The sequence below is a fragment of the Notamacropus eugenii genome, chromosome 3 (assembly GCF_028372415.1).
Source record: "Notamacropus eugenii isolate mMacEug1 chromosome 3, mMacEug1.pri_v2, whole genome shotgun sequence".
Classification (NCBI taxonomy): domain Eukaryota; kingdom Metazoa; phylum Chordata; class Mammalia; order Diprotodontia; family Macropodidae; genus Notamacropus; species Notamacropus eugenii.
The window spans coordinates 57,939,201-57,951,475 of NC_092874.1; the positions used below are offsets into that span (position 1 = coordinate 57,939,201).

General features: G+C 39.0%; 1 protein-coding gene across 2 annotated transcripts in view; it reads right to left on the reverse strand.

Moving 5' to 3' along the window:
• Window positions 1–2,732: 2,732 nt before the first annotated feature.
• Window positions 2,733–12,275, reverse strand: part of ST8SIA6 (ST8 alpha-N-acetyl-neuraminide alpha-2,8-sialyltransferase 6) — a 116,672-nt gene continuing 107,129 nt past the window's right edge. For both annotated transcript variants that reach the window (XM_072651632.1, XM_072651631.1), the window contains one exon: window positions 2,733–4,878. The gene's annotated coding sequence lies outside the window, so the exon portion shown is untranslated. The remainder of the gene's footprint in view (window positions 4,879–12,275) is intronic.

The window sequence follows — 12,275 nt, forward strand, 5'->3', positions numbered from 1 at the left end:
TAGCCAGTTTAGCCGTAGTGTAACTTACTCAGAATGGTCTGCTAAAGGTAAAGCTGTTTGGACTCCAAATTAAGACTGATCACAAGGGCCTCAGATGCCTGGCTGAGAATCCTTGATGGAGGCAGATAACATGAACAATACAAAAATCGCATTCCTGCCCCCAGAATGAACTACTTAAAAAATCATTATTCATAATATCAGAAACAGCAACTTGGCATTCTGAATTCCTATTATGGGTTTTATGAAAGAAAAAGGATGGAAAATCCACCATAGGAAATCTGAGAGTTGACAGCCAACAATATTTTTGGAGTGCCATTGAATGCCAGAGATGAAAGTAGTCCAAAAGGTACAACACGTCTGGCTTTGGAGTATTTACAGTATCACATCAATACTTATCTGTTTCTGTTTGCAGCTAACCCAGAGTTAATAAGGTTGCTAATCGGGTAAAGACATTGATTTTCCAAGTCAACAGAGTAATAAAGCTATAACTGGTAGTTACATGTGTTTGAAAGCAGATAAAAGATTAACCAAAAGAGTATGCAATGAATGCTCCCAAAATGTTGTTGAATTACTGGCTAACAAAGCTGTATCATTTCCATGCATGGGGGAAATCCCCATGGCTTCATTAAAGTCATTTAAAAACAAATGAAGACTTATTGAAGAGAGCTTCCTCTTATCTTCCCTTTTATTTGGGAAAAATACCATCAAGGTTGAGTATGTTTAATTATAAACTCTGGTGTGTCTGTGTGCATATACGTCAGCCTACAGAATCAGGAGGAGCTAGAGAGGGAATAGGGAAGAGTGGCCACCATGGTAAGAGCATATGGAGGGCGCCTTCCAGGGTGCTGACTTTAAGACTTGGAGCAGCTGCATCTTTCCTTTCCCTGGCTCACCGCTCCATATATCAGGAGGATCCAGCCTGGAGTGACTGAGCTCTGCTTACTAAGACAAAGCCGGAATAGTGGTGAAATGGCTCTGATCTCCCTTTCTCCCTTCTGTTCTACTGCCACATGCAAAAGGCACCTCCTACTGTGTTCCTTTGCTGTTTTAAATTTTGCTGCTGACAGCCTGTATTTTTGATGATGGTTTTCTATCTAAAGAGAAGATAATTTTTATGTTTTTTTTTTTTTTTTTTTGCTACAAGGAATGTGATGGGGAAGGAAGAAATGGCAACTGAATATACGTAGAGTGTAACTAACCTGAACCTCTCTTTAGCAATCAGAGAACTGTCTGTGTAGGAGGGTCAGGCAGGATCTTTACACAGTTTAATAATAATAATAGGTATTTTAAAGCTTTTCCTTTTTTTCATTTTTTTTTTAAGGCTATTGGGGTTGAGACTTGCCCAGGGTCACATAGGTACTATGTGTCTGAGTAAGAATTTGAACTCAGGTTCTCCGGACTGCAGGGCTGGTGCTCTAGCCACTACACCACCTACTTGTCCCTAAGCTTTCTAACACTGAAAAGAAGCCACATAGAATACAGTAAAATCCCTCATGAGCAAATTTCTTCCCCTCTCAACCAAGAGGTCTCTCTGAACAAAGGGCCTTTGGAGTTTTTCTGCCCCACATGATAGATGGGGAGCGTGAGTGGAGGTCACACCCTGAATTGTCTCAACCAGGTAGAGACAGAAGTGGTCAGATCAGGGACAATCAGCTGTAACTACTCCCCCAAAGACAGAGAGGGCTATGCCACATAAAACCTTGCATGTACGTACATTTGTTGTTCAGCGGTGTCCAACTCTTTGTGACTCTGTTTGGAGTCTTCTTGGCAAAGGTACTAGCATGGTTTGCCATTTCCTTCTCCAGCTCATTTTACAGATGAGGAAACTGAGGCAGACAGGGTTAAGTGACTGGCCCAGGATTACAAAGTCAGTAAGTGTCTCAGGACTGATTTGATCTCCTGAAGATGAGTCTTCCTAACTCCACCCCAGTGCTCTATCCACGGAACCACCTAACTGCCCCTGTATTTACATATACACATATATATTATTAGCATGACATTATCCAAGAAAAAAATGTATGGTGCAATGAATTCATCTTAGATCCCTTTACATGTTGTTGCTGTTGTGTTTGCCCTTCGTTGCCGAAGAAGACCACGTCACCTGAGACATGACATGACTTGTACTTCACTTTGCTTTGAGTGAAGGAGGTGCTGGTCACCAGCCTCACTTCTCCAGAGCCATCTGAATCCAGTGACCGGATATTCATGAGGATGACTGGAGATGACCCAAGATGCACTGGGAGACCTTGGGCCCTTTAGGCCAAAGTCTTTGCAAGTCTCACTTAGGATGAGGCAACACCCATTCAGTAAATAGGCCTCTTTCTTTAATGAGGCAGAGAAATAAAACTCAGCTCCTCCTCTCCTGTCTGTCTCCCCTCTCCCCTGCCTTCTCTTCTCCAGAGGAAGGTAAATTTAGATGGCCAGAAGATGCCCAGTTAACTTGAGTCTGACTGGCTAAATTCCTTTCCTTTCTCAAAACCCTAATCCTACTGCACTCTGAAGCTCATACATTTGACAACACTACGCCCTTTCCTAAGGGCTCTCTTCTGCACCCTCCTGGCTTAAGAGGGATTATCAATAGTAACTGCTGTTGTTTCCCTCCCAGCCTGAAGTCATCCTTCTATGCCTTTATGTGTATATACGTGTTTGATGAGGAAGTTCTATGCATGGTGAACAAGGAATTATGGATGGAGGATCCCACTGAAGACAATTAATGCCTTTACCAGCAAAGATTACACACAACCTAAAATTTTTTATTGGAAATACAGATGTTAGTTATCATGCAATTCTACAAGTCAAGTACATTAGCTGCTGAAGATGGGCAGGTAAGTAGTGAACTGAAACAGGAAGATCAGAATATACACACACAGGATAAATTGCCAGGTCCTAAGACAAGCTCACTGAAACGAAGCACATGAGTCACAGCACAGCACCACTACACACGGGTAAGAAATGAGTCACAACAGTTATCGTATAGTGCTTGGATGTGTGCTTATCCCAAGCAGGGAGGGCATTTAAAAAAATCACTCAAAGAGCTCGTTGGAAATCAGCTTTGAACAACAGAGAGCTGCTGACCACTAAGAAGTAGTGACAGCAGATGGCTCAGCTTGGCATGGAGATTAGAAGAGCAGAAATTTACTTCTTTGAGTGATGCCTTTGAGCCAAGTCTAAAATGAAGAGTTTACAAGCAAGTTCTCTGGATAGCAGCCGAAGATGCTAAACAAGGGACAAACTTCGGGTGGGCTAATGTGGAATGTTTCTCCTAATGTTGTTTCCCCACCCCAGCCCTCCTCAATTTGGGCTTGTGGTATGTGAATCCCTACCCAACCCTATCACTTAAGTAACAGTGAAAATTCTGAAATCAAAGAGAGAGTCAGTGAAAATCCATTATGGTACCAAGTCCTAACCACTTCTACCCTAAAACTCTAAAAAAATTTCTCAAGTTAAAATTGTCACAGCAATCAAATGGGAAAAACTGCAGCCAGCTTTAAAATATTTCGGTGTGGCTTCATTTTAAAATAAACTTACATATGACCCTCTACGTATTCCTTAGAGAATGATTTACTCTAGTGTGTTTTCTTGCTTCCACTCTGTAATTATCACAATTTTTAGTATCCTAGTGAAGAAAAAGTGATGTTCCACTTGGCTAGAAAACATCTTTTGGGAAATGCTTGACTAAATACATCATCTTAGGAAAAGGTGGTCTGAATACCCAGATCTACTCGATCTTCTGTCAGCCAAGCGGCCCACTTCATACAGACACTAACAGCTGATTTCGGAAAGCACCAACAAAACTGGCCAAAATCAAAACAGAACAAGGCTGGGCTCTTATAAACGAACAGCCAGAGGCACCTCAAAGAGGCAATTAAAGAAAATGAGTTTGATGCAATATGAAGTCATTTTCCATTTTTTTTAAAAGCTCATTACTTAAGTGAACTTTATTGGATCACCTCACAGGGCTAATGGAGGCTTCTCTTTTGTGCTATAAACGAAAATCCATTTATGTGTCAAAAACACATTAAAATGAAAATAATCAAAAGAGAACCACACAGGCTATGAATCAGGTGAATATGACCAAGCTGAGATTGTGCTTAATCAACATGAGCACATCAGAGTCTCTGGAAAAAGGAACTTCTAGTAAGCCATAATGGACTAGCTAAGCCTAGAATTTAAAGGGGATATGGATAATTTCAGCATGCTGACCCAGTCCCTTCTTTCCTCAGTTATTTCCAACTCTCCCTGGTGACTGTATTATGACAAGGAGAAAAGATGGAATGAGGGAAGATAGGTTTGTTTGCCTAATTTCTTTGGACATGCTTGAAACTTACATAAATAGGTATAATACATAGAAAGCAGAACATGAGGCCAGCAATCAAACCAAAAGGCATTTAATGTCCCAATACAAAGACAGGCCTCTTCTCCCTGTGGCTTCCAAGTTGGCCTAATTTCTAATATAACTGATCCATCTTTTCTTCAAGGACATGAACTTTTACTATTCAAAAGAGATGATTTTATTATAATAAAACACTCAGTGATGAAAAATTCAACTTTATGTCACTTAGAAGAGACAATAAACTGTCCAAGGGCACAGACTGCCTAGAACTTCTTCGTGTCCCCAAGATCCAGCAGAGTGTTGGACACAAGATAATATGGGCTCAACAAACATTTGATGATAATGATGCTTTGCCCACATGATAGCACAGTTACCTCCTCAGGAAAGGGACTACTTTTTGTGTTCTGAAAAATGTCCAAACTTATTTGTGTAACTAATCAAATGCAAAACACATCTTGGTTCAGTGCAGCTTAGCATTCACAAAAACATCAAGTCAAACCACTAGTGTTAAAACATACAGAAAATCTTCCCATGGAGGTCACCACCTGAAATAGGAAAAAAAAAAGTTACACATACTCTTGAACTTCAAACAGCAGATTTTGCTCAAGTGTTCTCCCCACAATGCCTATTTTTGTTTGCAGATCTGTAGAAAACAGAATCTCTCTGGCATCTGGCTACTGCTCTTTGTGGCACACAGTGAGGATGCATCATACTGGGGCCTCCTAGCTAACCACAGCATAGGAGAATGGTAGAATCACAGAAGTGGAGAGTTGACCTCAAGCCTAAGATGGTCCTCTTTGTAACTCTCACCCATTTCTTCTGGTTCTGCCCTATGGGACTACAGAGAACAGATCTCACCTCTCTTCCACACAATAGCCTTAAAGTAAAGACACAGATAGCATGTCCCTCTTGAGTCTTGCCTTCTGCAGGCTAAACATTCCCACCTCCTTCAATCAGTCTTCATATGCCATGGTTCCCTTCCTCTGGGCCCTGTCAAGTTTACCAATGTCCTTCAATTGTGGTGCTCAGAACAGGGCACAAGACTCCACCCAGTGTCTGATGACATGAGATTCTTATAAGTCTGATGAATCTTTACAGTAACATTTCTCATGAATAAACAAGTTCTCTTTGGTGGAGTCTATGGCCAATATGCATTATCTGAGGTCCATGACACATAGTGGCTTCAGTGCTGAAAAGACATTAAGCTTTTAGAGGATGGGGCTTATGTAAATTAGAGGTGGGAGTGAAAGGATATATTTTCCTACAACATAAGAAAAATTGCCATCCATTTACTACTTTAAAGATACTCAACTGTGAAAATGCCTAAAAATAATTGTTACTTATACTGAATTAGGATGTCTTAAAATCTTTCCATCACACCTTTAGAAATCAGGTAAATTAATAAATTAACTTTAGAGGCTAAAACTTTGGTTCTTTTCAAATAAAACTGAATACAAAACTGACACATTTAATTAACAATTAAAATTAATTAAGGATTGCATAACAAGAAGCAGTATCTCCAAAATAAAAAAAGATTGTGACAAAAATGTGATGTAGATTTATTCAAAATTTAGATTTTAGATGAATGATAATCTTCAATAGAGAAATGGTCAAGGGATAAGAATGAACAATTATCAAAGCAGAAAATAGAATTATTAATAAGCACATGAAAATCTTTTCTCAGTTTTTAGATAACTGGAGAAATGCAAATCAAAATTACCATGAGGTAGTATCTTGCACCAAAGAGATGAGCAAAAATAGCTAAAAATAAAATAAAATGAGACTATATAATACATAAAAATAAATTCAGTGATGATGGGACTGGGAAGAAAAAGGTTTCCATACATATGATTGGTGAGACTTTAAATTACTATAAGCTTTTTGCAGAGCAATCTGAAAATATATTATCACAATACTAATCATACCTTTAGACTCAGCTATCAGATTGCTGAGATTGTATTCTAAGAATGTTATTAAAAGAAACAAAGATCTGTCTACATAAAAATATTCAAAGCTCCTTGATTTTAAATAGCAAAACAACTGGGAACAACCTATATGCCCAATAACTGGAGAACAGAGTAAAAAATTAAAGAATGCTCACATAATAGAATGCTATTTGCTACAAAAATGTTTGAGGAATACAAAGAGATGTGTTAAGCTTCATACAAAATAATGCAAAGTGAGGCAGAAAAAGAATATACAAATTAACTACAACTGTGTTTTAAAAATAAACATTTTAAGTACATACAGGATAAATTATGCTATAGTTCTAATTTTGTTTAGAATTCCATTATTTGTTTTTATCAAAATGTAATTTAAATTTATTCCACGCAGATTCAGATTTATTAGATTATTTATTTGTATTTTTTAAGAATCTTCTTTAGTTTATAATAAAATAAAAATTAGTTTTAAAAACCACCCAAAGACACTAATACACTGTTGCTGGTAGAGTTGTGAACTGATATAACCATTTTGGAGAGCATATACCCAAAGGGCTATAAAACTGTGCATAACTTCTGATCCAACAATACCACTGCTAGATCTATATCCCAAAGTCACCCCTCAAAAAGTAAAAGGGACCTATCGGTACAAAAGTATTTCTCGCAGCTCTTTTTGTGGTGGCTGAGAATTGGAAATCAAAGGGATGACCATAAACTGAGGAATGGCTAAACAAGCTGTGGTGTATGATTGTAATGCCGGCTTACTGTCCCAGAAGAAATGACAAGCAGGATGACTTCAGAAAAACCTGCGAAGACTTACAGGCACTGATGCATAATGAAGAACCAAAAAAACACAGTACCCAGTGACAGCAATGCTGCTTGATGTAGAACGGTGAATGGCTTGGCTCTTCTCTGCAATATAATGATCCAAGATAGCCCCAAAGGGTCATGATGACGCCTGCTACCCACCTCCAGAGAAAGAGCTGATACTGTTTGAATACAGACTAAAGCATGCTATTTCTCACATTCTTTTTTTCATTTTTTTCTTTTATTCAAATCTTCTTATACCAAATGGTTAATATAGAAATGTTTTACATGATGGCATATGTATAACCTATATCTGATTGCTTACCATCTCAGCGAGAGGGGAGGAGAGGGAGGGAAGAAAGCAGAGAATTGGAACTCAGAATTTTAAATAAAAATGCTTTAAAATTAAAAAAAAATTGCCCAATATCAACTCAACTCCATCATCTGGGGTCCTTCACCATAAACTTTCACTTCATCTATTGTTCTGTACCATAATTCTACTAGTAAAATAGTCAAAAACATATTAGGCTACAAAAGAGATAATGAGGATGTGTGTGTGCACGTGTGTGATTTAGTGTTATTACGAGTTCATATATATTAACATTAAAGTACTCTATTTTTTCTAGTTCACAATATTTTTGTGTAAATAAGTGGAAGAAATTGGTTGAGTAGATATAATACTACTTGGAATATAATGATGACCAGAACTTGAAAAAGACATTTGTCCCCAGCAACTACTTCTGGCTATGGGTCCAGCTCTTACTATACTAGATGTTGAGCAGACTTCTAAATTAGGAAAATTTAGGGCAATCATCGGAGTATATATGGGTGTGGAGGTAGGGGAGGTAAACAGGCATTCATCCACCAAGGTAATAGATTCAGCTGGTGGTCTGAGCCAGACCTTGACATTAATTAATATCATCTCCAATCATTCAGTTGAATATATTGGCACCTGAGTGAACTGAAATATCCAAATTTTGTTCATATTTATGTTCCAAAATAAAAGCCTCATCTGTTTTCCAAAATCCACCCTTTCATCTAATCTTCCACCAACTTAAGGTCACTCAAACTTGGGTCTATGCAGAGAGAACATGTGCCTGTCTACTATCATCTGGTCTTACTTAGCAAAGTCATGTTAAGAGTTTGATGATTAAAGGTTAGGTGACTTTTCCCAAGCCTGACAGCTTGGTTGGGAAGACCGAGGCTTGCAGTCTCATGGTCATCTTTGGCTCATCCCCTCCTCTCCATGGCTCCACATGGAACCATCGCCTAGATCCTGACCATTCTACCTCGGCAACCCCCTGAATCTGGGCCTTCATCACCTATCCCTCACTTACCTTCCTGTTTCTAATGCTCTCCTCTATGGTCCAATACATCTCCCTAAGAAGCCCCATGGATTACTTTACTCTCCCATTCTAAAAACCTTCACTGACTCCCCTACAGGTCTAGAGGCTAAAAAAATGAGCGCCTTAAAACGGCATTTAATTAAGGCTCTCCATCTTCTGGCTACTTATTGTTTTTGTTTTTTTTTTTACTTCATCTCATACTTCTTTCTTCCAAGTACATGACATTCCAGTCGCACTGACATTCTCTGTCCACAGCCTGACCTCTCCTCTCTCTACACGTTAGCCACATCATTCCCGAGCCTCCCCACATTCACCCTGGGAAGGTCAGATGAAATCCTCTCAGTTCCGTGAAGTCTTTTCTGATGCTTCTAGCTAACAGGGCTCCTTCCTCTTGGAATCTCTCCTCCTGCTTTTTACTTCTGCAAGTCCTTATCATATTCTAATTTGTGGTATAAAGCAATCAATTAGGCATCAATCAAGTGCTTACTATGTGCCAAACACTTGACTGAAAGACCAACACAAAAAGTCTTTGACCTCAGAAAGATTATGTTCTATTGGAGGAAAATTATTCATACACTTACAAGTGGGTGGATATGCTGAAGAAATGCTGGGGAATTTCCCATCTGCACCTGTGCTGCTGCTGCTGCTGCTATGGGGGAACTCACAGTAATTCAGTTAAAACCTTTCTGAGGGGCCAATTCCTGGCTCAGAAAGTGAGAGAGGGACGCTCACAGTTGAGGAGGTATGGATAGCTATGGTTGTGTTGGAGGTAAGCCTCATGACAGAAGGCACTGTAATATACTGGATAGAGTATTGGACTTGGGAGTCAGGGTTCATGTTGCATATCAGGCACTTAATAACTATGTGACCTTAGGTAAGTCACTTCACTTCTACAGCCATTTGCTCATGAGTAAAACGAGGGGGTTACACTCATTGACTATTAAAGTCCCTTCCAGTTTTAATCTATGATTGGTTATTATAGGGAGGGTGAGAAGAGACTCATCTTTCCATCCTCTGATTAACTGTTCCTATATCCCTTGGGATCAATCCATGGCTCTCACTTTGGAGACCACTGCCCAAGAGAATGGATAACTCTGGTGGAGCACTATGTTAGTCTCTGTTTCACTGCAGGGCAGCATATCAGAACTGGGAGCTTGGCATGAATTGGACAGATTGTTTAAACTGGCAGCCAAGGGTAAACTGTGTTGTCAGGCTAGGCTAATTAAGCCTGCATCTGAGAGTGTGTCCCTGAGGCTCTACTTGTTTCTATTTCCCAGGGAAAACAAAGGCTGCCTAATAGCCAGATTTACCTACTGGCCTTGGGAGCAACACAGCTCAATTATTTAATAGAGAGACATCCTGTGCTTACACTGGTTACATCAGAGGTAACCAGAATTGCTGCAAAGTTGGGGTCTGAAATGACTGCTTCCACATGGATAATTCAAACCCCAGGAAGTTTTTCAAACCTTAGTTAAGACTACTTATTCATCTAACCATTATTTAACAACAAGAACATTTCATTCTACTTGCGATGAAAATGGTGAGCACCTATGAGTACATGTAAGAATTAATTTTTATCACAAGATGAAAACCCAATGTTTTTATTACCCGATCTCTTTGGCTTATTAAAATCTGAGAGAATTAATATGCCCCAAACTTACTACACCAGAGAAAACTATTTTCATGTTCATTTTTTTTGGGCATGATATACTTGCACATACTTAATCCTCTGACCCCCTAGGGTACTGATAGTACTGATGGAAGATGCCCAAAGAGATTATAAACATTGGATACCGGTCTTGGTTCAATTATATCTGTTCCAAATACTTTCCCAGAAAATGTCACATGGGTGGAATAAATCACTGGCTTCTAACATGAAAAAACTAGAGAATTCACTTATCAAAACACTTTGATCTTCTCTCTTTTACAAAGGCCAATTTCTTCTTTCCTGGCTTAGCTTTTGAGCTACGTTAGTAATTCGTCAAATTTAGTCCCATAGTGTGCCTCCAGATTCTCCAGGAGTGTAATTTTCAGTTAAAGAGTCAATGGTGCCCTCAAAATACCGTGCTAACAAGAACTAACATCCATATTCTGGGCGTGGTGGGAGAATTCTTCTGTGGTTATAATCTCCTCCAACTCCCATGTGTCTAGTGAAGACATACATAAGCCTGGTGTTCTTCATCCTCCCTCCATCACACAGATCCCCTCCTTTATCCAAGAATCAGATCAAGCACTACCTTCTACCTACATGGAAGCGTTCCTGGTCCTTCCAAATGCTAGTGCCCTCCCTCCTTAAACTATCTTACATCGATTTTATAATTAATCCTGTATACAGACATATTTCCGTACTAACATGAGAAGCACGATGACACAGTAGAGAACATACAGTATTAATCTACAAGGACTGGGAAGATCTGGGTTGATGTCCTGTCTCTGGTACGTACTGGTTATGTGATCCAGGGTAAGTGACTTAGCCTTTCAGTGTTCCAGGCAACTCCCTAAAACTATAAGTTATGGTGAAAATACCACCCTGCCTGTGTTAGGGAAGGGAGTTTTCTTCTCCATGAATTCCAATGAAGCCACAGATTCAGCCTCTATCCTCTATATGCTTATATATGTATATGTTGTTTTCCCAAATAGAATGTAAGTTAATTTAGAACAGAGACTATCTCTTTTCCCTCTCTGTATCTCAAGCACTTAGCATAGTGCCAGACTCATAGTAGGAACTTAATAAAAGCTCATGGACTGATTGGCGATTTTAATGAAAAATAGAGCTATTTCACTTCTTAAAAAAATGTAGTCCAACACCTTAGTCAATGGGTTCTTGATTAGTAACAGTTACAACAAAAGTAATAAATTCTAATGAAGACCTATTCTGACGCCTCATGGTGATGTGGAAGTGACCCTGCATTCTCTAGGGTTACGCAAATGGAGCATAAGCTTTCAAAAGTGGGAAACATTTTTAGTACGGGCTTGTGGATTGTGTGTAATGTCATCCAAAGAGAGACTCATTAAGAGAAAGCTATCCACAAGGGGATGAGGTTTTGGGGACCATAACAAAATTCATGAAACCATTCACCAAGGTGTTGAGAGAGATTTTTATCTGCATGAGAAGGATGAATACTCACACTAATGAAATCAAGGATTTTTACATGTATTAATATAAGATAATATAATAATATAATATCCAAGCTTTTAAAATTCACTTTTTGATCAAACAGCTCATTTTGTTCTTATGGGTTGCTCATGACATGAGACATCCCCTAGGAAGAGCAGGCCCACACAGATACATTCAGAGATCCATCTGGGTATTTGAGTGATGTTGCTATGAGGAAGGTAAGACATGCATTACTATAACCCTATTTCACAGATCAAGAGAGGGGGGATAGAGAGGTCAGTCTGAAAATAACATTTATCAAGAATTTCCTAGAAGTTCAAATACAAAATATTCAAGATTTAGCAAAAAATTTCCTAACAGTGACATTCGAAAGGATAATGAACAATACCTTGTTGGTATGTTCTACTGAGGATTCCTTTTGGGGATGGATTGTATGAAATGGCTGCAGAGGTCCCTTCTAACTCTAATTATGTGATTTAAGCTCTACTGTCTCCCTTGGCTAAAATCTCCCAAGAAGAAGAAAAGAAGAAAACAAGAGAAGGGTAAGACTAAAAAGATAGAAAGAACAAGGAGAAAGTCTAAACTAGGGGTGGGAAATTTGCAGTCTTGAGGCCACATGTGGCCCTCTAGGTCCTCAAGTGTGGCCCTTTGACTGAATCCAAACTGCACAGAACAAATCCCCTTAATAAAGCATCTGTTTTATAAAACTTGGGATTTGTTTTGTGAAGTTT